The sequence below is a fragment of the Prionailurus bengalensis genome, chromosome B2 (assembly GCF_016509475.1).
Source record: "Prionailurus bengalensis isolate Pbe53 chromosome B2, Fcat_Pben_1.1_paternal_pri, whole genome shotgun sequence".
In the NCBI taxonomy this organism is placed as follows: Eukaryota; Metazoa; Chordata; class Mammalia; order Carnivora; family Felidae; genus Prionailurus; species Prionailurus bengalensis.
This window is the reverse complement of record NC_057349.1, coordinates 85,564,637-85,592,486: the sequence shown is the minus strand read 5'-3', so window position 1 is coordinate 85,592,486 and position 27,850 is coordinate 85,564,637. Positions and strand designations below refer to the sequence as shown.

At 36.0% G+C, this 27,850-nt stretch overlaps 1 pseudogene; it reads left to right on the top strand.

Moving 5' to 3' along the window:
* On the top strand, positions 1-26,869 carry LOC122490506 (annotated as a pseudogene).
* Positions 26,870-27,850: the final 981 nt, after the last annotated feature.

Here is a 27,850-nt window from a genome sequence, read left to right as displayed (position 1 = left end):
ATGACTGTGGAACCAGATGTGCTCAGCATCCAAGCTGCAGCAGCTGTGGCATCACGTCCTCACCAGACCCCCTTGGCTACTGTTCTGCCTTGTTGGTCCAAACCAATTTTGAGTCCAACATCTTTAATTGTCCAGCATTCCAGGTGATTCTGTGAACTATCCAAAATCCTATTTTGTGTATATCAGCCAAAGACAATTTTGACACTTGCCACTAAGAAGATAAACTGGAGCACTGTATTCTGTCTGGCTGTGTAAATTTCTACTATCAGCTCATGTGGCTGACTTCTCCCTCCAGTGATTTTCATATTCAGGCTACATTTCTTCTAGAACATCTTGTTGGGGCAGGGTATTAAGCCCAAGAATGACAGAAATAAAAGATAGAAGAAATAAAATTGATACAGTAATAGTTATTAGCTAAGTAATTTTTTTGTTGGGGCGCCTGGGTGGCTCAGTCAGTTGAGCATCCAACTCATTGGCTCAGGTCATGATCTAATGGTTCATGGGCTTGAGCCCCATGTCAGGCTCTGTGTTAACAGCTCAGAGCCTGGAGCCTGCTTCAGATTCTGTGTCTCCCTCTCTCTCTGCCCCTCCCCTGCTCATGCACTGTCTCTACTTCTCAAAAATAAGTAAACATTAAAAATAATTTAAATAATTTCTTATCAGGAAATATTTAAAAATTTTTGTTGTACTTATGGGCATAATGGGTATATTATATTATTAGTGGAGATTATTTTACAAGTATATACCTATGTCAAAACTTATACAATGATACATTTAAAGATGTACCATTTATTTTATGCCAATTATACCTCAATAAAGGTGTTAGCACTTTTTATACCTGGCAAATGCTTATTAGTGAAACTTGTAATTAATGTTTGTAAATATTTATGTTATATAAATTATGCAAAGAAAATTGTTGCAGAAGAGTTTGAAAAGCATACCAGATAATTGAAAAATGTTAAGTGATTATTTTGACAACATCTTTAATTGCCCAAACATATCACCTGGAGAGTTTAAGACTCTTTTCAATAAAGCATTTTTTTTTTATGAGAAAGGGAAAAAGCAAATCTTGCCAGAAGGGACCCTGCCTGGCACTCACAGGTGGGTGGAGGCTTGTTCTCGTTTAACGTTACCAATTTCACAAAGAGAGCCACCTTTTTACCATGATAAATCAAGGCAAACACATAATCAATGTGTAAGTATATATGAACACAAAGAAAATTTAAACACCAGAGAAGCCATGAAAATGACCGTAGATCTCCCTGTCCTGGCTAATATTAGTAACTTCTGCCCCTTTACCAATCACAGCAGGAAGCTCATTCTGTTCTTCTCAACTTCTAATTTTTTTTAATGGTTTATTTATTTTTTTTATATGAAATTTATTGACAAATTGGTTTCCATACAACACCCAGTGCTCATCCCAAAAGGTGCCCTCCTCAATACCCATCACCCACCCTCTCCTCCCTCCCACCCCCCATCAACCCTCAGTTTGTTCTCAGTTTTTAACAGTCTCTTATGCTTTGTCTCTCTCCCATTCTAACCTCTTTTTTTTTTCTTTCCTTCCCCTCCCCCATGGGTTCCTGTTAAATTTCTCAGGATCCACATAAGAGTGAAACCATATGGTATCTGTCTTTCTCTGTATGGCTTATTTCACTTAGCATCACACTCTCCAGTTCCATCCACGTTGCTACAAAAGGCCATATTTCATTTTTTCTCATTGCTACGTAGAATTCCATTGTGTATATAAACCACAATTTCTTTATCCATTCATCAGTTGATGGACATTTAGGCTCTTTCCATAATTTGGCTATTGTTGAGAGTGCTGCTATGAACATTGGGGTACAAGTGGCCCTATGCATCAGTACTCCTGTATCCCTTGGATAAATTCCTAGCAGTGCTATTGCTGGGTCATAGGGTAGGTCTATTTTCAATTTTCTGAGGAACCTCCACACTGCTTTCCAGAGCCGCTGCACCAATTTGCATTCCCACCAACAGTGCAAGAGGGTTCCCGTTTCTCCACATCCTCTCCAGCATCTATAGTCTCCTGATTTGTTCATTTTGGCCACTCTGACTGGCGTGAGGTGATACCTGAGTGTGGTTTTGATTTGTATTTCCCTGATAAGGAGCGACACTGAACATCTTTTCATGTGCCTGTTGGCCATCCGGATGTCTTCTTTAGAGAAGTGTCTATTCATGTTTTCTGCCCATTTCTTCACTGGGTTATTTGTTTTTCGGGTGTGGAGTTTGGTGAGCTCTTTATAGATTTTGGATACTAGCCCTTTGTCCGATATGTCATTTGCGAATATCTTTTCCCATTCTGTTGGTTGCCTTTTAGTTTTGTTGGTGGTTTCCTTTGCTGTGCAGAAGCTTTTTATCTTCACAAGGTCCCAGTAATTCACTTTTGCTTTTAGTTCCCTTGCCTTTGGGGATGTGTCGAGTAAGAGATTGCTACGGCTGAGGTCAGAGAGGTCTTTTCCTGCTTTCTCCTCTAAGGTTTTGATGGTTTCCTGTCTCACATTTAGGTCCTTTATCCATTTTGAGTTTATTTTTGTGAATGGTGTGAGAAAGTGGTCTAGTTTCAACCTTCTGCATGTTGCTGTCCAGTTCTCCCAGCACCATTTGTTAAAGAGACTGTCTTTTTTCCATTGGATGTTCTTTCCTGCTTTGTCAAAGATGAGTTGGCCATACGTTTGTGGGTCTAGTTCTGGGGTTTCTATTCTATTCCATTGGTCTATGTGTCTGTTTTGGTGACAATACCATGCTGTCTTGATGATGACAGCTTTGTAGTAGAGGCTAAAGTCTGGGATTGTGATGCCTCCTGCTTTGGTCTTCTTCTTCAAAATTCCTTTGGCTATTCGGGGCCTTTTGTGGTTCCATATGAATTTTAGGATGGCTTGTTCTAGTTTCGAGAAGAATGCTGGTGCAATTTTGATTGGGATTGCATTGAATGTGTAGATAGCTTTGGGTAGTATTGACATTTTGACAATATTTATTTTTCCAATCCATGAGCAGGGAATGTCTTTCCATTTCTTTAAATCTTCTTCAATTACCTTCATAAGCTTTCTATAGTTTTCAGCATACAGACCCTTTACATCTTTGGTTAGATTTATTCCTAGGTATTTTATGCTTCTTGGTGCAATTGTGAATGGGATCAGTTTCTTTATTTGTCTTTCTGTTGTTTCATTGTTAGTGTATAAGAATGCGACTGATTTCTGTACATTGATTTTGTATCTGGAAAACCTCCAAAAGCATGGAGGTTAAAGAACACCCTACTAACGAATGAGTGGGTCAACCAGGCAATTAGAGAAGAAATTAAAAAATATATGGAAACAAATGAAAATACAACAATCCAAATGCTTTGGGATGCAGCGAAGGCAGTCCTGAGAGGAAAATACATTGCAATCCAGGCCTATCTCAAGAAACAAGAAAAATCCCAAATACAAAATCTAACAGCACACCTAAAGGAAATAGAAGCAGAACAGCAAAGGCAGCCTAAATCCAGCAGAAGAAGAGAAATAATAAAGATCATAGCAGAAATAAACAATATAGAATCTAAAAAAACTGTAGAGCAGATCAACGAAACCAAGAGTTGGTTTTTTGAAAAAATAAACAAAATTGACAAACCTCCAGCCAGGCTTCTCAAAAAGAAAAGGGAGATGACCCAAATAGATAAAATCATGAATGAAAATGGAATTATTACAACTAATCCCTCAGAGATACAAACAATTATCAGGGAATATTATGAAAAATTATATGCCAACAAATTGGACAACCTGGAAGAAATGGACAAATTCCTGAACACCCACACACTTCCACAACTCAATCAGGAGGAAATAGAAAGCTTGAATAGACCCATAACCAGCGAAGAAATTGAATCGGTTATCAAAAATCTCCCAACAAATAAGAGTCCAGGACCAGATGGCTTCCCAGGGGAGTTCTACCAGACGTTTAAAGCAGAGATAATACCCATCCTTCTCAAGCTATTCCAACAAATAGAAAGGGAAGGAAAACTTCCAGACTCATTCTATGAAGCCAGTATTACTTTGATTCCTAAAACGACAGAGACCCAGTAAAAAAAGAGAACTACAGGCCAATATCCCTGATGAATATGGATGCAAAAATTCTCAATAAGATACTAGCAAATCGAATTCAACAGCATATAAAAAGAATTATTCACCATGATCAAGTGGGATTCATTCCAGGGATGCAGGGCTGGTTCAACATTCGCAAATCAATCAACGTGATACATCACATTAACAAAAAAAGAGAGAAGAACCATATGATCCTGTCAATCGATGCAGAAAAGGCCTTCGACAAAATCCAGCACCCTTTCTTTTTTTTTTTTTATATGAAATTTATTGACAAATTGGTTTCCATACAACACCCAGTGCTCATCCCAAAAGGTGCCCTCCTCAATACCCATCACCCACCCTCTCCTCCCTCCCACCCCCCATCAACCCTCAGTTTGTTCTCAGTTTTTAACAGTCTCTTATGCTTTGTATCTCTCCCATTCTAACCTCTTTTTTTTTTTCCTTCCCCTCCCCCATGGGTTCCTGTTAAGTTTCTCAGGATCCACATAAGAGTGAAACCATATGGTATCTGTCTTTCTCTGTATGGCTTATTTCACTTAACATCACACTCTCCAGTTCCATCCACCTTGCTACAAAAGGCCATATTTCATTTTTTCTCATTGGCACGTAATATTCCATTGTGTATATAAACCACAATTTCTTTATCCATTCATCAGTTGATGGACATTTAGGCTCTTTCCATAATTTGGCTATTGTTGAGAGTGCTGCTATGAACATTGGGGTACAAGTGGCCCTATGCATCAGTACTCCTGTATCCCTTGGATAAATTCCTAGCAGTGCTATTGCTGGGTCATAGGGTAGGTCTATTTTCAATTTTCTGAGGAACCTCCACACTGCTTTCCAGAGCCGCTGCACCAATTTGCATTCCCACCAACAGTGCAAGAGGGTTCCCGTTTCTCCACATCCTCTCCAGCATCTATAGTCTCCTGATTTGTTCATTTTGGCCACTCTGACTGGCGTGAGGTGATACCTGAGTGTGGTTTTGATTTGTATTTCCCTGATAAGGAGCGACGCTGAACATCTTTTCATGTGCCTGTTGGCCATCCAGATGTCCTCTTTAGAGAACCCTTTCTTAATAAAAACCCTTGAGAAAGTCGGGATAGAAGGAACATACTTAAAGATCATAAAAGCCATTTATGAAAAGCCCACAGCTAACATCATCCTCAACGGGGAAAAACTGAAAGCTTTTTCCCTGAGATCAGGAACACGACAAGGATGCCCACTCTCACCGCTGCTGTTTAACATAGTGCTAGAAGTTCTAGCATCAGCAATCAGACAACAAAAGGAAATCAAAGGCATCAAAATTGGCAAAGATGAAATCAAGCTTTCGCTTTTTGCAGATGACATGATATTATACATGGAAAATCCGATAGACTCCACCAAAAGTCTGCTAGAACTGATACAGGAATTCAGCAAAGTTGCAGGATAATGGTTTATTTTTGAGAGAGAGAGGGAGAGACAGAATATGAGCAGGGGAGGGGCAGAGAGGGGGAGACACAGAATCTGAAGCTGGCTCCAGGCTCTGGGCTGTCAGCCCAGAGCCCAAAGCGAGGCCCAAACTCACAACCCATGAGATCATGACCTGAGCTGAAGTCAGATGCTTAACCAACTGAGCCACCCAGGTGCCCCTGTTCTTTTAACTTGTAGAACAGAATTCTTACCCCTGCTTTCTGAAAGCATCCATTCCAGAGCAAAGCCCACTAGCGACAAGAATTCTCCCCAAAATCATCTTACACAAGTCCCAATCCTATAACAAGTCCTCCTAACACCCTCTTATTGAGACATCCCACAGCTTCCATAGTGTGCTTTCTCTGTCATGGCAATAAGTCAATCAGTACAAATGCATTCAATTACAGGTATTTTCTCATGGTCTTTGGTTGAAGGGCATTGGTAATTGAAATGCATATTCTGTTTGGCTTTCAGGTGTACACTGAAGAAAAAGCATATCTGTACTTATCATTAACAATTTTCAGGGTTATTTGTCCTATCAAGATATTACATGCATTGAGTACTATACTTCATAAAATTTTCTCAGAATTAGAAAACTTAACATTACACAATAGGTAATTATTTTTATAATCGGTTCATCAGAAATCAGGACTTAAAAACCTTATATTTTGCCAAGGGCTTTTTATAAGAGATACATTTTTCCCTGCTGCCCTATTGTTCCAGTATTAATTTCAGAACCATAAAAGCAAATTATGCTTGTCAGGAGGCAGCTGCTATTCTGTTGCCTGAATGTCATGTTGTTATTTAGATTTAACTTTAAATGTAATTTTCAAGTTGCAAAGGGAACCCAGACCGTTTTCTTTTCCATACCCCTAAAAGTTGCTATTGAAACTTTTGGTCTGAAGAGAATTTATTTATACAAAAGATAAGCTCATATTTCTACTATAAACAATCTAAAGAAAATAATTTGGCTGGCCCAACAAAACTGAATTTGATAAAGATCAATTGATATTACTATAATTTCAAGATCTTTCTAGGTTGGAATGTAAAAATATAGAAACTCTTTTCTTTGATAATCTTTAAAAATAAATATCTATATAGAAATAGGTATAGATTTCTCACTGAAGTTAAATTGTAAGCTGAAGAAATATGCTTTTGTCTTTCATCAATCATTCTGCCAGCAGCTATCAGCTTTGTATCAATCCTAATAAATTTTACAGAACCACAGAGTAGAAGGCCTCCAATAGAAAGCAAGAAGGTGGGTGTGTTGCTGGGCATGCCTCAAATAGAGTGACTTATGATGCTCAAGAGAATAAAGGGCAAACATTTCTTACTCAGTTTTGTTAGTCAAAGCTGGATCTTGGAAACTTATAATAGGAGGTCTTCAAGATACACAAAGAATTTGCAAATGAATTCAGGTATAGGATTGCAAATTTATTAGTTTTTTTTTTAAAAAAGAAATTGTTTTTTAAGGGGTGCCTGGGTGGCTCAGTCGGTTAAGCGTCCGACTTCAGCTCAGGTCATGATCTCTCAGCTTATGGGTTCAAGCCCCATGTCGGGCTCTGTGCTGACAGGCTGACAGCTCTGAGCCTGGAGCCTGCTTCAGATTCTGTGTCTCCCTCTCTCTCTGTTCGTTCCTTGCTCGTACTCTGTCTCTCTCTCTCTCTCAAAAATAAATAAACATAATTTTTTAAAGAAAATCTTAAAGAAATTGTTTTTTAAATGTGTATATGACATATTCTCACACATAAAGTTGAAAGAGCATTATAAAGGCAGAAAAAAATTAGAATATAGTCTACATTCACAGAGAATGTAATTTAAGTAATCCCGGTATATTGAAGTGCTTTGATTCTTAGCAAATATAATTTCTCCTTAGTTATTAATCAAAGAGAGAAAGATACAATTTTTTTTGGACAATGAGAAACATCAAAGATCATTTTTTTTATACAGTACAAATGGCTTGATCATTAAAAGCTTCCATTAGTGACTCCTAAAGTAACTCAGTTGCAGATTCACAATGCTTAATGCACATCAATTAATATTTTATTTTGGGTAACTATTACATAAAGAGTCTAGCCCACAATACATCTGAACAGGAGCTAGCAAAATAGTTTTGCATTGGTTGGTAAAGCTACCTAAAGTACCTTGTCAATGAAGATCAAAGGAAATTTAAATCTTTCTTTTAAATTTAGCACTGTCAATAATAGCTAAACTATGGAAAGAGCCCAAATATCCATCAATTGATGGATGGATGAATGAATAAAGAAGTTGTGGGATATATACAATGGAATATTACTCAGTGATCAAAAAGAACGAAATCTCACCATTTGTAACAACATGGATGGAACTAGAGTGTATTATGCTAAGCAAAATAAGTCAGTCAGAGGAAGACAACTATCATATGACTTCACTCCTTGTGAAATTTAAGAAACAAAACAGATGAACATGGGGAGAAGGGAAAGAAAAATAAGATAAAAATGGAGAGGGAGGCAAACCATAAGAGACTTTTAAATATAGAGAACAAACTGAGGGTTGCTGGAGGGGAAGGTGGGTGGGGGTTGGACTAAATGGGTTATGGGTATTAAGGAGGGCACTTGTTGGGATGAGCACTGGGTGGCATATGTAAGATATGAAACAATGGGTTCTACTCCTGAAGCCAATACCACACCGTATATTAACTAACTTGAATTTAAATGAATATATTTTAAAAAACAAACTGTCTTCCTGATCGTATGCACTTTGTGTCAACCTGTTTTTGGTTTCCACTACACTAACTCATCAAGTCTCAAACCTCTTCTCAGTATTTCTCCATGTGAAGTGATACTCTCTTTTTTGTTTGCTCGGTCTTTGTGTGTTCTATCAACTGCTAAGATCCTCCTGGCTTCTACATTTACTGCAGTCTGGGTCTGTGCTTTAGCTGATATCCTACTTGCATATAACTTGTTAGCATTCTTTGACTTCTAGTTATTTGATAGGAGTTGGTTGAAAAGGTATTTACTTCTATGATATATATTCTTATGGAGGATATGTAGATAAATTTAGATTTACATGGCTGCCATTATCATATCAGAACCATGGGGCTTAAAAATAGATTGTGTTAGGATCATCTTGACTTCTTTTGAACCATAACTCAAAGACTGAGTAAATAAAGAAAAGGAATATAGATAAACAACAATGTAAGCAATTCAATATTCATTCTCCTTTCAACAGATGCTATCCTGAAATAGTGCCTACCACAAAGTAAAGGGCCAACAAATGCATATTGAATGTTAAGCAAATATTAAAGGAAAAAAGGATTCATCTGATTTATATTCTCATGAACATTTTTATATTAAGTGACACTTATCAGCTAAGTGTATAAAAGGCATGTGATATTTAAGGGAAAAATAAATACCGTGTTAGGACTATGAAATTCCCAGAGTTCCCTCCCTCCTTTCCCAAAAAGAGAAAAGAGAGACTCTACAAGGAAACATATACTATAAATGTTATATGTTTCTTAGAAATTATCTTCATGGAAAACAACAGATCTTTTTCTCATTAAATTTTTTTAAATTCCAAAAAGGAAATGTTCTTTTTATTATAAAGTTTCAGTGATAATCAATATAGAAAATTCTTATGATATTTAGTACACTCAAGTTTACTTTATCAATAAACATTTTGCAATCTATATGCAATCTATTTGCAATCAATATTGATATCCATGATAGTTCCACAGTATTTTATGGTTAGCTCTGTGATTCCTTTACTATAAAGGTTAAAAGGAATATATGTTATTTAAGACATGTACTTATTTTTTGATGATATACAAGTAATTTGTTCATTTGTTTAAAAAATCCCTGTAAGTCTTTTAGACATTTCTGTGAAAGCACTGCCAAACTAGGAAGATGAATCAATTTTAATGAGTCAATTTTCACTTGATTTTTAACCAGTCCCTTTTTAGAAAGAGATCTCTAATCATCACCATAAAAACTACTAATAAAAAGAGGGAAATATATTTTGTATTGATGAAATAAATATAAATTCCATGAAGAATAATATTCTAACAATTATAGTTAATTGACATAATCAGTTATCAGCTTATCTACTCTGTTCTTAGTGATAGAAACTAATACTAGCTAACTTGCTTCTGAAGAATATTGACAATAATAAATAACCAATGATCTTGTCTAATTAACCCTTAAATATCATTTATATCATTTGTGAAGTTTGTTAATTCAGAGGTTCATCAAAGACAGACAGACTTGTCTGTGTAATGTTCCAGATCCCTTAAAGTACTATTTCCTAACTCAAAATGCTGTTGATTGTATTCATGTTGCTTCAATAAATCTAAAATAATGATTATGGTCAAACATATTTATTTTAAAGCTACCACAACTTAATTATAGATTTTTTTTCTGTGTTCTCTCTCTTGTACCTTTTTACATGGAGCTATAACTTAACTACTTTCTCAAGTTACTAATCTCATATCAAGAATAAAAAGGAAAAGCCAACAGCAACAACAAGAACTCTCTGTAGCTGGCAACAACCAATGCACTTCATCTCTTTCAAGATATTATGCACCTGAATATAATGTTATGAACAAAATTATGCTATGAATAAAAATATTTTAGTGTACTAGTTTTTTCACCTGTTAAATTTCTGATGCATTTCTGGTTTCATAGCCTTACCATGAATAGAAAAATTGTAACTTTTCACATCTTGACAACTTCTTAAAGTAAATATTTATGCACTATCTTTAGAAAATGACTAATTTATTCATGTGGTTTATTGGGGATGAAGTTCTCATTTATTTACAATATTTATTTTTTTCAGCGAGGGAGTGTTTATTAAATAATTAAAAGATATATGATCAAATTGCCATAATAAGTGACTTTACTCATGTGTATCAAAAATGGCAAATTTCATGTATAAAAATGACAAAAAAGGTCCAAAATAACATAGTAACAAAGCTGGCATAGCATTACACTAATTGTGTCATGAATTTCCATAAAAAAATGTTTTTAAAGGCTCCACCCAAAACTACTAAAACTGATAAATTAATTCAGTAAAGTCACAGAATACAAAACTAATATATAGAATTCTGTTATGCTTTCTGTACACTAATAACGAAGTAGCAGAAAGAGAAATTAAGAAAGCATTCCCATTTGCAATTGTACCAAGAACAAAAATCTATGAATAATATTAACCAAGGGAGTGAAATAAATGTACTCTGAAAACTAAAAAACACTGATGACAGAAATTAAAGACAGCACAAATAAATGGAAGGATACTCCATGCTCATGGATTGAAATAACAAATATTGTTAAAATGTCTATACTACCCAAAACAATCTACAGATTTAAGTAATCCCTATCAAAATACCAACAGTATTTTTTTCACAGAACCAAAGCAAACAATCTTAAAATTTCACAGAACTAAAGCAAATAATCCTAAAATGGAACCACAAAAGACCTCTACTAACCAAACTGATCTTGAAAAAGAAGGGCAAAGCTGGAGGTATCACAATCCCAGATTTCAACATACACTACAAAGCTATAGTGATCAAAACAGTATAGTAGTGGCACTAAAATAGATACATAAATCAATGGAATAGAACGGATAGCCCAGAAATAAACCCACAAATATACAGTTAATTAATCTTTGACAAAGGAAATGGAAAAGAATGAAATTGGACCACTTCCTTACAAAAAACAGAAATAACTTCAAAATGGATTGAAGACCTACATGTGAGACTTGAAAATATAAAGTTCCTAGAAAAAAAATGTAGGCAGTAATATAGCTTTGACATCAGCCACAGAAACAATTTTTTTTCCAGATTTGTCTCTTTTGGCAAGGGAAATAAAAGCAAAATTAAACTTGTGGGACTATATCAAAATAAAAGGCTTTTGTACAGCAAAGGAAGCAATCAATAAAGCAAAAAGACAACCTATTGAATGGGAGAGGATATTCACAAATGATATATCTGATAAGGGGTTAATATCCAAAATATATAAAGATCTTATACAACTCAAAATGTTCCCCCCCAAAAAACAAATAATCCAACTAAAAAATGGGCAGAGAACATGAATAGACATTTTTCCAAAGATTTAGAGATGGCCAATGTACACAGGAAAAGATGCCCAATATCACTGCTATGGGAGATGCAAATGAAAACCACAATGAGATATCATTTCACACCTTTCAAAATGGCCAAATGTAAAAATACGAAAAATAAGAAGTGCTGGTGAGGATGAGGAGAGAAAGGGACCCTCATACACTGTTGGTGAGAATACAAGCTGGTGCAGCCAGTGTGGAAAGCAGTATGGAAGTTCCTCAAAAAAATTAAAAATAGAATTACCATATGATCCAATAATTCCACTGCTGGGTATTTAAAAGAAAACACAGACACTAATTTGAAAAGACATATGCATCCCTATGTTTATTGCAGCATTATTTATAATAGCCAAGATGTGAAGTGACCCAAGTGTCTTTTTTGATAGATGAATGGATAAAGAATGTGTGGAATATACATGTAATGCAATACTACTCAGCCATAAAAACAAATGAAATCTTGCCATTTACAACAACATAGATGAATTTAGAGGGCATAATGCTAAGTGTTATAAGTCTGTCAGAAAAAGACAAACACCATTTGATTTTACTCATATGTGGAAATTAAGAAACAAACTAAACAAATAAGAAAAGAAATAACAACAACAACAAAACAGTCTTAACTATAGAGAACAAATCAGTGGTTGCTGGTGGGGGTGGTGGTAAGTAAAATAGAGGAAGGGGATTAAGAGTACACTTATTGTGATGAGCACTGAGTAATGTATAGAATTGTTGAGTCACTATATTGTATACTCTAATATAACATTCTATGTTAATTATACTTGAATTAAAAAAAAAAAAACATAGTGGAGTGCCTGGGTGGCTCGGTCAGGTAAGTGTTCAACTCTTGATTTTGGCTCAGGTCATGATCTCATGGTGTGTGAGTTCGAGCCCTGTGTTGGCCTCTGCACTGAGAGTGTGGAGCCTGCTTGGGATTCTCTCTCTCTCTTCCTCTCTCTCTGCCCCTCCACAACTCATGCATGCACACTATCTCTTTCTCAAAATAAATAAATAAACTTTATCAAAAAAATAGTAACATGTCTAGTATAGCAATATACTAATTGCATTATTAATTATCATGAAAATAAAATGTTAATCCCTTGCTAATTGTCTTTAAAACTACATGAGATATTTCATCAATGAATAAGCAGAAGCAGCTATAGACAGTGTTAAAGTTGGGGACAATAACACCCACCATCAGCAGTCAAGTCTGAGTTACTATTTAGTTCAGTCCCTGAGGTTGGTTGAGACAAAAACCAAGCACATCTGTCTTCTGGTACCTCATCAGAGAATCGCTGTGTCAGACAAAAATGGCAGGATTTTCCAGGAAATCCTTAAATGTCACAAGCGTCCTTAACATTTAAGGTGCATGTAAATGTTTCTCCCTCTTTCTTGGTATAATTACAGGAATAGCACATTTTGATCGTATCTTTTATTGTATTAAATATAATTTTTAAATAAGTTAAATTAAATTCTGGGTATCATCTTCAGCCCGATAAATTTCACATTTCAGAACAAGAGGAACTTGCAATGTTTATCAGTTCTGAGAAAAAAATGTATTTTAAAATTGGTCTTTGAAATGTAATGTCACAAGAGAGAACTAACTGTGCATTTAACCCCATCAAACTACATTAAGACAGTTATGAGTGTATATCATTACTGTCAGTCATATTGCTGCCAAAGAGAGCTATGAAAGGGCCAAGACCTCTCCTTCCTTTGAAGTAACATCTAATTATAGACAAAGGAGCTGAAGGAAAAAAAAAAGAGTTGGTGTTTGCTCTAAAAATAGAAGTGGATTTCAGTTAGGTTTAAGCCTATGAAAAAAAAGACTAAAATAAAGAACTGAAATCGGTGTGGTGCTATCTAAAATAAGTAGAGAATTTAGGTATGTAGTAGAGAATACAGGTAAGAAGAGTACCAATTTGGTGTGTTTCTGGGATCGCATTTTGACCTGGTGTATTTGCCTCATCACTTATTTTACAACAATTGATTCTCATACTTGGGCCAGAGAAGGAAGTCATCAATGACATTTGGCAAGTAATAAATAGGGAGGTGGAGGGTGGCTGCCACTGGGTTGGGAGGGAACATTATAATACAGTAGAGAATGTAAGTTATAGTAGGGAAGGAAAGTGAGAGGGATAGGCCTAGGTTCAAAAAGTAGATGAGAAAAATAGAAGAACAAAGATATGATGAGCTCTATATATGTAATAGAAAGTTGGAATGAAAGATTAGAGACAAATTCAAGATACTTTTCTCATTAAACTATAATTTGGCCATTTTCTTATGTTAGCAGCCCTACATTATGTATGAAATTGTCCAAAACACATTTCTTGATGATTATCACAACACTACACAGTCAAGAATTGAGAAGTCAGTTTCTTCCAAAAGATTATAACCCCAAATAATTAACTTCATGGTAAAATACAGCTGTTATCAAAGAAAAGATCTCTTCCTGGTGAGTCAGTTTTATTTATTTGTTTATAGTCTAATCCTGGTATTTCTTTTGTTTGTGAGTTGGCATGCTTTGCTGAACAATTGTGGAAGCTGATGCCTAACATATTTATGATTTTCAGATAGATTCTATTCTTGATTTGCTTTGGGATTGTGCAAGGAGGAAGTTTCAAGGTTCAAGAAGACATAACTTTCCTGGGCAGGAAGATTGCAGCTGTGTGTTTGGGCAATAAGTACATAGTGATACTAACCAATGGCACTGTTAAGGACTGAATTGTGTCCCTCAAATTTATGTGTTGACCTTCAATCTCAATGTGACTGCATTTGGAGAAAGGGCCTTAAGGTAAAATTATGTCATCAGGGTGGAACCCTAAACCAATAGGGCTGGTGTTTTTATACGAAGATGAAGAGATCCCAGAATATTCTCTCTTTCTGCACTTGCACAGAAGCTTTATGAAGACACAATTAAAACAAACAAACAAACAAACAAACAAACAGCTGTTTAAAAGCCAGGATGAGATGTCTTACCAGAAACCAGCCCTGACAGAACCTTGATCTTGAACTTCTACTCTCCAGAATTGTGAAAAAAATAAATTTCTGTTGTTTAAATCACTTAATCTGTAGTATTTGGTTAGGGCACTCTAAGCCAACTAGCACAGGGCAGAATTTCAAGAGAGATAATGAAAATTAGAAATGACATCAGAGTCGTGGAGGGATTATAGAACTAAGGCCCATTTAATGATAAAATGCCACACTTTGGGCTCATTAGCATCATATTATAATTAGTAAAACATGTTACTAATTATTTGGGACTTTGCAAGATTCTTTATACATAGAAACTGTTTTATTTAATTCATTAATGATTTTATGAGGTGTATGTACTTTACCTCAGCAAAGGCCAAGGCTGAGAAAGAAAAGTAAAGCAACTTGGTCATGTTCCACTGGCAATAAGTCAGTGCCTGATTTTAAATCAAAGTCTCTGGGACTCTATAATCTGAATGTTCTGACCCTAGAACCTTTGCTACTTTGTCAACTAGTCACTATTTACAGCCACTTTAACATGTCAGTAGTTCCCAAAACCTAGAGAAGATTTAGTTGGTTAGGCATCCAACTCTTGACTTCGGCCTAGGTCATGATCTCATGGTTTGTAAGTTTGAGCCCCACATCCAGCTCTGCACTGACAGTGTGGAGCCTGCTTGGGATTCTCTCTCCACTTACTCTATGTTCCTCCCCATGTTTGCAGTTACATTCTGTTCTCTCTCGCTTTCTTTCTCAAAATAAGTAAATAAACATTAAAAAAATAAAAATAAATGAAATTATAATTTCCAGTTATAAATTCCAATCTACTATTGCAGATTTTTAATTCAGGAGTTCTGTGATGTATTCCTAGAAGCAATTATAGAATACTCCCCCAATTATTTTTCAATCCCCTTTGTACAAAGTGATGTCAATAATCTACTTTCTTTTTCACAACTTCTCTTTAGAGCTGGGATATCCAATATGGTAGCTACTGAACAACATGCGGTTATTGAGCATTTAAATGTGGATAGTCTGAATTGAGATATGAAATAAATGTAAAATATACATTAGATTTTAAAGACGTAGCATAAAAAAGGAACGTAAAATAACAAGTTTTTGTTAGCTGCCTTTTGAAATATTTTAGATGTGTCATATTAAATAAAATGTATTATTTAAATTAATTAATTTAAAATAAATTAATTTCATTAACCTCAATTCTTAAAATCAATTTCATACATTTATTTTTATTTTTTTCCAATTGAATAGCACTGCTGTAGATGGTTAAATATCAGTATAAAGTTAAGTGTTTTTTAAAATAACATCTATTAAAGAGGCAAGTACTTTGTGTAAGGATGAGGAATTCACCAATGTTTGTGTTTTGCAATGCTCATTTATGAAATGTCATCGCCTCAGTTGAGAGGCCACATATAGTCAACAGTAAGAACTGGATGGAATTCGCTTATGGTACTCTACTCTATACCTTGGTATTGGTTCTTTCATGATTGGAATCAATATTTCTGATGAAAACAGCTTTAGAAAAAATTTGAAAGACATCATTAGCCCTAAAGTCCTCAGCAAAGTTACTGAAATCAGAATTCTGGGGTGGGGGGGTACTTAGGTGGCTCAGTTAGTTAAGCCTCTGACTCTTGGTTTCGGCTCAGATCATGATCTCATGGTTCCTGTGATTAAGCCTCGCTTAGAGCTCTGCGCTGACAAAGAAGAGCCTGCTTGGGATTTCTTTCTCTGCTCTTTCTCTGCTCTTCCCCTGCTTATGTCTCTCTCTCTCTCTCTCTCTCAAAATAAATAAATAAAGTTTAAAAAAGTTAAATCAGAATTTTTATTATAACATCAAAATTTTCAAACACTCATTTCAAACACTATTTACATATACATGTTCAAAGCAAAACTAATACAATATTTTTCTGTTTCTGCTACTGCATGATAATTACATTATTTCTGACAGAGGCAAGCTTTCATCTGAAACCACATTCTGCTGAAGGATAGAGTTTCATATAAATCTTCTCAGTCACAGATTTTATATAACACTGTACACTGACTATAAAATGTCTTAGTTTTATAATATAAAAGTCATATTATTATGTTTTTTCTTACTACTATGGTTCAGAAGGTTATAAACTTCATTATCAATAGGACTTGTACCTGGTTGTAAGCTCTAATTTCTAGCTGTAGAACTTCGATCATATTTGTGTTTTAGTTCTTTTGAAAGTGTAACATTAAGATTATTCACTCTGTATGGTTGTCTATGAATTAAATGGGGTATACATCTTGAAAAAGAATTTTGACAAAGATAAATTCTGGTAATATAGTTGTCTTTCTTGTGTTACTTGTTGGCTTGTTCTTCACATTTTGTCAGTTTTTGGTTCCTAGCATATGTCTTACTTTTTTAAATAGTTGGGTGTTTTCATCCAAAGAAAACAAAATCTCTGCTTCAAAGAGCATGTCAGTTAGCAATGGGGTAATAAAACCCTTCACTACTTAGCACTGAAATCGAAACAACTACTTATTTAACTCATGAATCTACAGGCAATGCTTTAGGCTGGTGTACTAGTTCCCTACTGCTGCTATAACAAATTACCACAAATTTAATGGCTTAAAACAACAAAATTTATTATTTTACAGTTTTGGTGGTTAGGAGTCGGAAATGGATCTAACAGGGCTAAATGAAGTTACCAGCAGGGCTCTCTTCCACCTGGAAGCTCCAGAGGAAAATCCATCTCATTCCCTTCTCCAGTTTCTATAGGTCATGCATATTGTTAGGTCCATGGCCCCCTCTTCTATCTTAAAAGCAGCATGTAGTATCATTAAATCTCTCTTTGTCTCTGATCTCCTTTCCTGACCCCCCTGCCTCTCTCTTCTAAGAACCCTCATGATTACATAGGACCCACCCAGATAATCTGGGATAATCTTCCTATTTTAAGATTCACAATTTAATTACATCTGCTATGTCTCTTTTGTCATTTAGGTGTTATTTACCTCTTTACAGGTTCCAGGAACTACAACATGCATATCTTAGGGGATCATTATTCTGCCTACCACAGCTGGGCACAGTTAAACACCCTCATGGTTCTCAGTGGGTTGAAAGTCAGATAGCTCTGCTTCTGGAGTTTATCGCTGGCCTTCTTCCAAGCGTCTCATCCTTAGGGAGTCTATCACAAACCTGCATGCACAAGGCCGGCATTGTCATGCTTACATGACACTAGCAGGGTTAAGTTGTCCATGACATGGATTCAGAGAAGCCACTAACTAGGATCTTTGAGGCAATCAGTCTACCAGAGCAGGTCACCAGTATTTAAGTTTAATAAAAAAAATATATAATAATTTTCACAAAACAGATTAATGATCTTGAATTTGTATCTGCTTAACTCCTGCACCATAATGGCATTTTTTTTTAAGTTAAAAGGTACTTAGACTTAGATAGGCATAGCTGCTACGTCTCAAGTTACCCAGGGGGTTATAGGTGGTGGTTACTTAAGAGTTCAAATTTTACCTGGGTCGTAGTGAGGCCACTTCTCAGACTGAGGTCATCCGTCTTCAAACCACAATCTAATGACTCAAATACCTTGCACTTTGTCCTTTGTTAGTATTGGGGCCCTGGACATTTACTTGAAAAGAAAAAAATCTTTTTTGAAAGGTGTCAACCATCAGTCATAACCTCGGCTTACTCATTCGCCCACCACGTGCCTTTGGGCAACTCACACAGTTTAAAATCCTAAGCACACAGTATCTACTACCAATCGTCAAATAGAGTATATACAGTGTGAGTGTCCAATGATCCATGTCTCCTAACAGCAGAGCCCACCCAAAAAACTGAGAAGGAATTATAGGTCATATGTTAATATAGATTAACATATACATACTGGTGCAAAAATTATATTGACTTTCAATTCAGCTAACCACAAGATCTTGACAGTGAAACAGGAATGTCATGCCATACACACCACACACACATTTTGTGGTGTGACCTATGAATAAGTTGTGCTTTCAAAGTTAGGTTTTCTTTGATGACTGAGGAACTCTGTGCCAGGTACAAAGATTTTGACTTAACCCCGGCTACTAAAGTTTCATGCTGAACTCCTTTCACCTACTAGAGAGGAAAGTACCAAGGGAGCACACAGATTAGTTCAACCACTGATTTGTTTGTGAACTAACCATTTGGAAGCAGTATTTATTTGGTATTGAACATAATTTTACGAAGATGTGGTTTTGCATGTTTCCTCTAACACTGGTTCTGAAAGAAATGGTCATGTCAAAAATTTAAAAATTACTGCACTTGAGTGCTAAATTAGCGAATATATGTAAGATAAAATTTAGTTTAATTTAGCTCTCAAAGAAAAAGAAGTTAGTTATATTGGAACAAATTTCTACTCTTAAAACAGTCATTTTTAAACATTTTAAATGTGTACTATTACAATGAATGTGAGAGTGAATTCGTTTCATTATAATGTAAAGCTTGCCCTCTAGTGGTTCCAGGCTAGTTATAAATTTAGGGGAAACCATCTACACTAATGGAAGATGTTAATACTCAATAAGGATTTATTTTCTTTCAGGAAAAGAAGTATGCTAAAAATATAAATATTATAAACAAAATGCATCAGCTCCTTTGAAATGTATATTAGCAAAGTATCTCTATTGTAGATGCCACTAATAAGTTTTTTGTAACCAAATGTATTTTAAATGAACACGGAATATTACAAGTTAAATTACAACAGAATGTTATGTTTCACTTTCCACTTTACTTGTTAATACCTCTACTAATACTGTGGTTATTAACAATGAATAGGAAGTCATTGATGGTGTCATATATGACCAGGTATTGGATCAAATGATGAAGAAATCTCTATTAATAAGATTGAGTCTATTTTACTAAACTTTTAAGGCTCAAGTCACCATATTTTTTAAGTTGCCTACATAATAAAAACGTAGAATTGTAATGTATATATTAAAATCTGGCTTAAATATATTTGTTTAAAAAATAAAGTGCTTTAAAAATAAAGTAGTAGTTTGAAGTTTCAAGGTACATTAAGCACATTGATTTATTATCCAAATTTGTTTCTGTTGCACTTATGGACTCAGTTTCTTTGAAATAGTGTTCTCATAGGAGATTTAAAAATTTTTTATGTTCCTTTTCTTTTTTGAAGCACACATTTAATGACTTTTTAGGAAGGAACAATCATTTTTCTGACCCTGTGTTTAGAATAATGATATCTGTTAATAAACCCGTATTTTCCTTGGAGTTACATGACTAATCTAACAAGTATTAAGTAAATGAAGTCTTGGCCCCTAAAGGGGTTTCTGAAAGTAGTTTTAGAATAAAACCTAAGTAAATTACCTATATTTAGTCTACAGAAACTATTATAAGCAATTTTTGTCTGTTTAGTTTATGTTTTATTCTTATCAAATTTATGTAGCTATAATTCAGAGAGAAATACTGCATCTACCTAAACAGCAAAATTACACTACATGAAACAAGCTAGTCACAGAAGGGCAAATATTGCATGATTCTACTTCCATGAGGTATCTAAAAGAGGCAGACTCGGGGCGCCTGGGTGGCGCAGTCCGTTAAGTGTCCGACTTCAGCCAGGTCACGATCTCGCGGTCCGTGAGTTCGAACCCCGCGTCAGGCTGATGGCTCGGAGCCTGGAGCCTGTTTCCGATTCTGTGTCTCCCTCTCTCTCTGCCCCTCCCCCGTTCATGCTCTGTCTCTCTCTGTCCCAAAAATAAATAAACGTTGAAAAAAAAAACTAAAAAAAATAAAATAAAAGAGGCAGACTCATAGAAGCAGAGAGTAGAATGGTGGTTGGCAGGGTTAGGGGAAGGGGGAAATGGGGAGTTGTTCATGGGTATAAAGTTTTAGTTATGCAAGACCAATATTTTCTAGATCTGTGGTACAACATGGTGACTATAATTAACAATACCGTATTGTGCAGTTCAAAATTTTGTTAGGAGGATAGATCTCTTAAATGTTTTTACCACAAAACAAAACAAAAAACCAAAGGGGTGTGAAGAAACTTTTAAAGATGATTGATATATTTATTATCTTAATTGTGATGATGGTTTCATGGGTGCATGCCTATGCTCAAACTCACAAAATTTTGTACATTAAATATGTGTGGCATTTTGTGTATCAATTACACCTCAAATGGCTGTTAAAAATCAATCAATCATTTACACGGCAATTCTAGAAATCAGATTCCTCTTCCCCAGGTTTGTTATTTTTTTGTTTTGTTTTGTTTTTGTTTTTTGTTTTCTTTGCTGTTGTTAATGTTGCTGTTCACTTAGTGATTTTCCCGGATTAATTATGTACAGTCTGCATTGTTTGTCATGTGTAGCCACTGAAATCTATGCTTTATTTCTTTAGTGGTCACCTAATGAACGGACTGAGATTTAATGCTTAGATCAAATAGGTCTCTCTTTCCTTGCTGAATGTGTGTGTTGTGGCTTAATTTCAATATTACTGGATCAGTTTACTGCTTTGCATTAGCTTTCACTTTCTGCTTGCAGAGTCTCAAGGTCAGACCTAGCTGAGATATTAGGGCCCTTCCATCTCTTTTCTGGACATGTACATAGACCTGAACATGGGTTTTTAGATTTCTTATAAGATTTCTGGAATACGCCTTAGCTTTTCAAGCTTCTTACAAACATCTTAGTTTCCAAATTTTCCCTTTTAAGCATTTTGGTCAGCCTTTTGCTAACCCCAACAAGTAATGCCACCTGAGACAGATATGAAGTTAAACAATTGCTACTGGTTGTTTTGGACAAATACCCTGAGGATAGGGCCCCACATTCAAAGGGAGAGTTTTGACTAAGACCAAGTAAAGATAAATCCTGAGAATCGTGCTTTTTAGCAAGCTGCCAGACAGGTAAATTAGTGACAAATCTCTGGGAATGGGACTTTATGGGCACTCCTAACTCATTCTGTCTCAAACTGCTGGTTTTAACAGCTATTATATAGCTAGACAGGATTTTTAATGTTATTTAAAAAAATCATGGCTTTTTTTTTCCAGAAAAAATAGTTTTGACATTTTTGTCAGTGTTCTTCTGGTTGCTTTAATGGAGAAGTGGATCTTCAGAGATCTTACTCTGCCATTCTGAAAGTCAAATTTCTTCAAGTTCTAAAAGTATCACTGGTCCTTATTTGGCATTACCCTAAACCTATGAGTTAATGTAACAATTTAAATTTGTAGCATTCTCATGGGGCTCCTGGGTGTCTCAGTCAGTTAAGAGTTCAACTTTGGCTGATGTCATGATCTCATGGTTTGTGAGTTCAAGCCCTGCATCAGGCTCTGTGCTGACAGCTCAGAGCCTGGAGCCTGCTTCTGATTCTGTGTCTCCTCTCTCTCTCTCTCTCTCTCTCTCTGCCCCTCCCCAGTTCATGCACATGCAGGCACACGCTCTCTCTCTCTCAAAATGAATAAACATTAAAAAACTTAACTTCTTTGTGCGGGTCTGAAGAAAGGTTGTTAGTTTCTGTATTTTTCATATGGCTATATAATGAACCCTTTTAATAATTCTAATAGCTTTCAGTGTACTCTCTTGGGTGTCCAGGGGGATTCTGAATTTCCATATGCAATCTCATACTTAATATTTGTTCTGTATACAGATTTTCTCATTAATTAAATTCAGGATTGAAATGGATTTTGTTAAGGGTTATTATTATTTTTAAGCTGAAACATTTACCAATGATCACAATGACCACCCTCCCCTCATATTTGTGCTAAATATGAGTCCAAATTTTGTGGTGAGAGCAGAAAACATCTTGGTCGGTGTGCTAGATAGTTCTAGTTTCGCTAGGTGGAATATGCTAAGCAAATAAGAGTATATGAAAGGTACTCTTTATATTTATCTATTCTTGCATTAGAGCTTCTATGAAACAGAGCTGGATAGACAGAAAGGAAAGTGAGGCACTTGCCTTGGGTAAACTTTTAAAGGGTTACCAAAAAAATTCAGTAATTAAGGTAAATATTTAATACAATATTTAAGAAATAAAAAGTAATGTAAAAACTTATGATGAATAAAGCATCTAAAATTTTTTAAAAAGTTTAGACTTAGTGTTAAGCCTTATTGGAGACTGAGCTGAAAGGAAAAATCAATAACTGTCCCAATTACCTCATCCTAGGCCAACCCTTGAAATAACAGTAATTACACCAGTAAATCTTGTGATGCATTTTATGTGATAAGAATAATGTGTCCCATATACTAAAAAAATTTTATATATAGGGTTTTTTAAACATAATTTAATTGTTGGAGAAGTATCTTTATATGGCATCCAATGGCACTTGATGCGGGACAGAAATTTTTCAAGACGTTTAGAAACACAATAATGAAAGAAATCTCAAACTATTGCTCTCAAAGTCGGAAGTATCGTGTCACTTCTTTATATATGGTCTTTGTAGAAGACTGAACAGATTATAATGAGTAGGTATCTAAACCTTTGTCATTGAATACAACACACAGAAAAAAGTTCTGAATAACAACTTTGTACTTTTAATTTGTTAATTATGATAACAGTGCTTATGATTCAAGCACCGTTTCAGCATTGGACATACGGTAGTGGACCATATTAGTCAAAACTTTCTGCTCTTATAAATTTCATATTTTTTGTGGACGAGGGAGGTGTAAGTAACATAAATGAAATATCTAGTGAATTAATGGTAATAATTATGAAAGAGAAAAAGTAAAGCAAGAGTGTCGGCTATTAAAGAGGTTCATATTTCATATAAGAAGGCCACGGAAGGTCTTACTGAGAAGTAGCATTTGTGTAAAACCCTGAAGGAAGTAAAGGAAAAAAAATATAAAGATATCAGCAAGAAAAACATTCTTGCAGGAAGAGGAGCTAGTGCAGAGGTATGAGAAAACAGAGCCTGGTAAGTTCAGGAGATAGCAGAGAGCCAATGTGACTAGAGCCAGGTGAGCAAGGTAAAGAGAATCTGGATATGAGGCTAGAGAGAGACTAGGGGCATGGTTGGAGGAGCAGGGCATATAGATAATGAGAACTTTGTTTTGTTTGTTTGGTTTTTTCAAAAATTATACAGGAAGACCTTTGAGGACTTGAAGCAGAAACACAGCATGATTTACTATCATATTTTTTTTAATTAAACTTTTATTTACAAAAAGAGGTGGCCAAAAGGATTTGGCCAGTGGGCCCTAGTTTATCAATACTAGTTCTAGATTATATGCCAGGCACATAGGAATTACTTAAATAGACACTGGATGAATAAATGAATGATTTCCAAACTACTATAGTTAGAATGTTTTCAGGAAAGATACAGCAAAATTATATGATGGTAAGTCAGTTTTACTTTCTTTTGTCATAATTCTCTGTTCAAGGGTGTCTTGTTTGACATACTTATTGTGGTGTGTATAGCTCTACTAGGTATATAAAAAAACAAAAGTTTATGATACAAAGTTCTGCTTTCAAAGATCAATATAAAGTCAGGAATATTAATGTGTGATTTTCATGTATCTGCACAGACATTACATCTAACTCCAAAATTATGATAATCCCTAATAGCCGCAAAAACATAAAATGCTAGTAAAAAGCCCCAAAAATACAGTTTTGAAAATTTACTGTCATAGGGTTATTAAAAAAATATAGATGCTCAAGTGGTTTCAAGATATTCCAGAAGTTGATTTCTCTTTTTCAGTTAAAACATTAATACTTAGGGAGAGAGAGAACAGATGTCATGGAAAGAGACATAACTATAAATCATTGCAAAACAACCATATATACACAGGGACAACTTGTGGAGTATGGTATAGTGAAAAGACTTCATCTTAAAGCTGGTTCTGATTCTTTCACCTTCAACTTAGATAAATGGTAAGCCTCAGTTTTCTCATATGAAAATTTAGAGGGAGACCTATCTTTTCTAATTCATAGGATTTGGGGAGGATCCAATGAGAGAGTGATTGTAAAACACCTTACAACCCAAAAAACAACAACAATATAAAGCTCAAAATTAGGTGGTTTTTTAAAGTCAACCATTTGCAGTTCATAATGAGAGGGAGAGCTGCAAAAATATTAGGTATTTAACAGTAGTAGCTGCAGTCATAAAACAAAGACTCCTTATTTACCCACAGCTAAGAAAGGGCATGTACATGAAAGATCTCCTTGACACATAGACATGTCTGTGACTGCCTCTTAGTAGACGTCTGAATACACCTTATTTCCCACTGAGATGATATAATTTTCTTGACTACAAGCATGAGAGCATGCTTTCTAACACACTCCTCTCAAAAGTTTATAAATGGACACATTGGTTATTTTGGATAACTGCCAACAAAAAGCCTTACTAAGTGCTTATATTTAGTATTTATAATTGTGGAGGAAGGCTAAAAGCAAGTGTGTGGTCTTATCAAGGCAGGGAATCCTAAGTGCCTGGAATATAGAAAGGTGAAAACTAATCCTAGAAACAGAGCAAGGCCATATCACGAGGGCTTTTATCCTTGCTTAGGAGTCTGAATTTAAACCTGTAGGTGATGGGGAATTCTATCGCCCTAGAATGGGAAGGAGGGTTTAATAAGCACTGGTCACTAAACACCTTACTAACGTTTTTTATATACTTCATGTTGTTCCAAAAAGGATTTAAGATGACTTTTAAAAGGCTTGCTAGGGGCGCCTGGGTGGCGCAGTTGGTTAAGCATCCTACTTCAGCCAGGTCACGATCTCGCGGTCTGTGAGTTCCAGCCCCGCATCAGGGTCTGGGCTGATGGCTCGGAGCCTGGAGCCTGTTTCCGATTCTGTGTCTCCCTCTCTCTCTGCCCCTCCCCCGTTCATGCTCTGTCTCTCTCTGTCCCAAAAATAAATAAACGTTGAAAACAAAAAACAAAAAAAAGTCTTGCTATATGACAACATTAGAAGTAAACAAAAGTGCTCTCTGCTCCTCCCCATTTGAGAGACAGCCACATATTCTGGTGCAGTGACAGCTGCATCCCCAAGACACAACGGTGAATGTCAGAGTAAACAGATTTGGCAGTATTGGGCACCTGGTCATCAGGGCTGCTTTCAACTCTGGCAAAGTGAATATTGTTGCCATCAATGACCCCTTCACTGACCTCAACTATAGGGTCTATGTGTTCCAGTATGAATCCACCCATGGCAAAGTCTACAGCACAGTCAAGGTTAAGAATGGAATGCCTGTCATAGATGGAAAGCATATCTCCACTTCCAGGAACAAGATCTTGCCTACATCAAATGGAGTAATGCTGGTGCTGAGTATGTTGTGGAGTCCACTGGAGTCTTCACCACCATGGAGAAGTCTGGACTCACTTAAAGGGTGAAGCCAAGAGGATCAACATCTCTGCCATGCCTGTTCATGCCATGGTTGTGATGGGTGTGAACCAGAAGTATGACAACTCTCTCAAGATCGTCAGCAATGCCTCCTGCACCACCAACTGCTTGGCCCCTCTGACCAATGTCATCTATGACAACTTTGGCATCGTGGAGGGACTCATGACCACAGTCCATGCTATCACTGTCATCCAGAAGACCATGGACAGGCCTTCTAAGAAACGGTGGCATGTTGCCCAAGAGGCTGCCCTGAACACTCTCCCTGCTTCTACTGGCACTACCAAGGCTGTAGGCAAGGTCACCTCTGAGCTGAATGGGAAGCTCACTGGTATAGCTTTTGGCGTCCCCATTCTCAATGTGTCAGTCATGGATCTGACCTGCTTTTTGGAGAAAGCTGCCAAATATGATAATATCAAGAAGGTGGTGAAGCAGGCATCAGAGGACCATACTCAAGGGCATCCTAGGCTATTCTGAGGACCAGGTTGTTTCTTGCAACTATTTTTTTAAGAAAGAGAGAGACAGAGAGAAAGAGAGAGAACACAAGAGCAGGAAAAGGGTTAGAGGGAGAGGGAGAGGGAGAGAAGGAGAAAGGGAGAGAGGGAGAGAGAGAGACAGAGAGAGATACAGAGAGAGATACAGAGAGAGAGAGAGAAAGAGAATACCAAGCAGGCTCCATGCTCAGTGCAGAGCCTGATGCAGTTCTCAATCCCACGACCCTGGGATCATGACCTGAGGCAAAATAAAGAGTTAAGCACTCAACTGACTGAGCCATACAGGTGCCTCAGTGTCTCCTGCAACATTAACAGTAAGACTCGCTCTTCCACCTTTGATGCTGGGACCAGAATTGAGGATCATTGCCTTCAATGACCACTTTTTCAAACTCATTTTCTGGTATGACAATAAATTTGGCTACAGCAACCAGGTGGTTGACCTCATGGTCTACACGGTGTCCAAGGAGTAAGAGTCCCCTGGACTACCACCACAGTGAAAGAGGAAGAGAGAGGCCCTTAACTGCTGGGGAATCCTTGCCCCAACTCATCCTCCAACACACTGAGAATCTCCCGAACTCTACACAGTTTCTATCACATAACTCCTTAAGAAGGGGAGGCATTTGGGGAGTTATACCTTGTTTTGTACCATAAAGTATACTGTATCCAGCCCCCCCAAAATAAATAAATAAGTAAGCAAAAATGGTCAATCCAAGGAAAGATGGTAGAAAAAACAAGAAAGGTCAGGTATATTATCAATAGACAAAACACATGCTCATAAGGACATATTTGTAAATCAGAAGACATTCATTTGACTCCATTCTTCCTAGTATCTAATGCAAGGGAGGATATAACTAGTTAAGAGGTCAAATATTCAAAAGGAAAAATCAGTTTCTCAGAAGTATAATTTATCTTGATTCAGGTAACATAAGGCATTTAATCTATAGTTTGTATTGATTATATAGAACACAATGTGATATGGTCAATATTATCTGTAGAGTAAAATACAAATTCCTGGGGTTATTGGTATCATCTTTCAATATAAACCAATTGTATCATAGCCAACTTTAGTTAAGAGCAAGTCTACAAAAATCCAGAGTCAAAAATAAAATCTTAAAGCATTTAAGGGTGTTCATGGATTTATCATATATGTTTAACATTTAGGCAATCCCTTGTTAAGTTTATTTTTTGCTAAAAATTGGGTGGTAACACATTTAAGCAGAAAAGCAACATGATTTGATATCAGTTTTAATATTTATTTTTGCCTATTGTGTTGAGAATAGATTACAAGGCACCAGAAGCAAAACTATTGCTATAATATAGATAGGAGGAATGGTGGCATGGTCCAGGTTAGTGAGACTGGAAGTGGTAAAAAGTGATAACATTCTGAATTTTGAAGACATATCCAATAAGGTTTGCTTATTAAAGAATTGTGTTTGGGACTTTTACAGAAA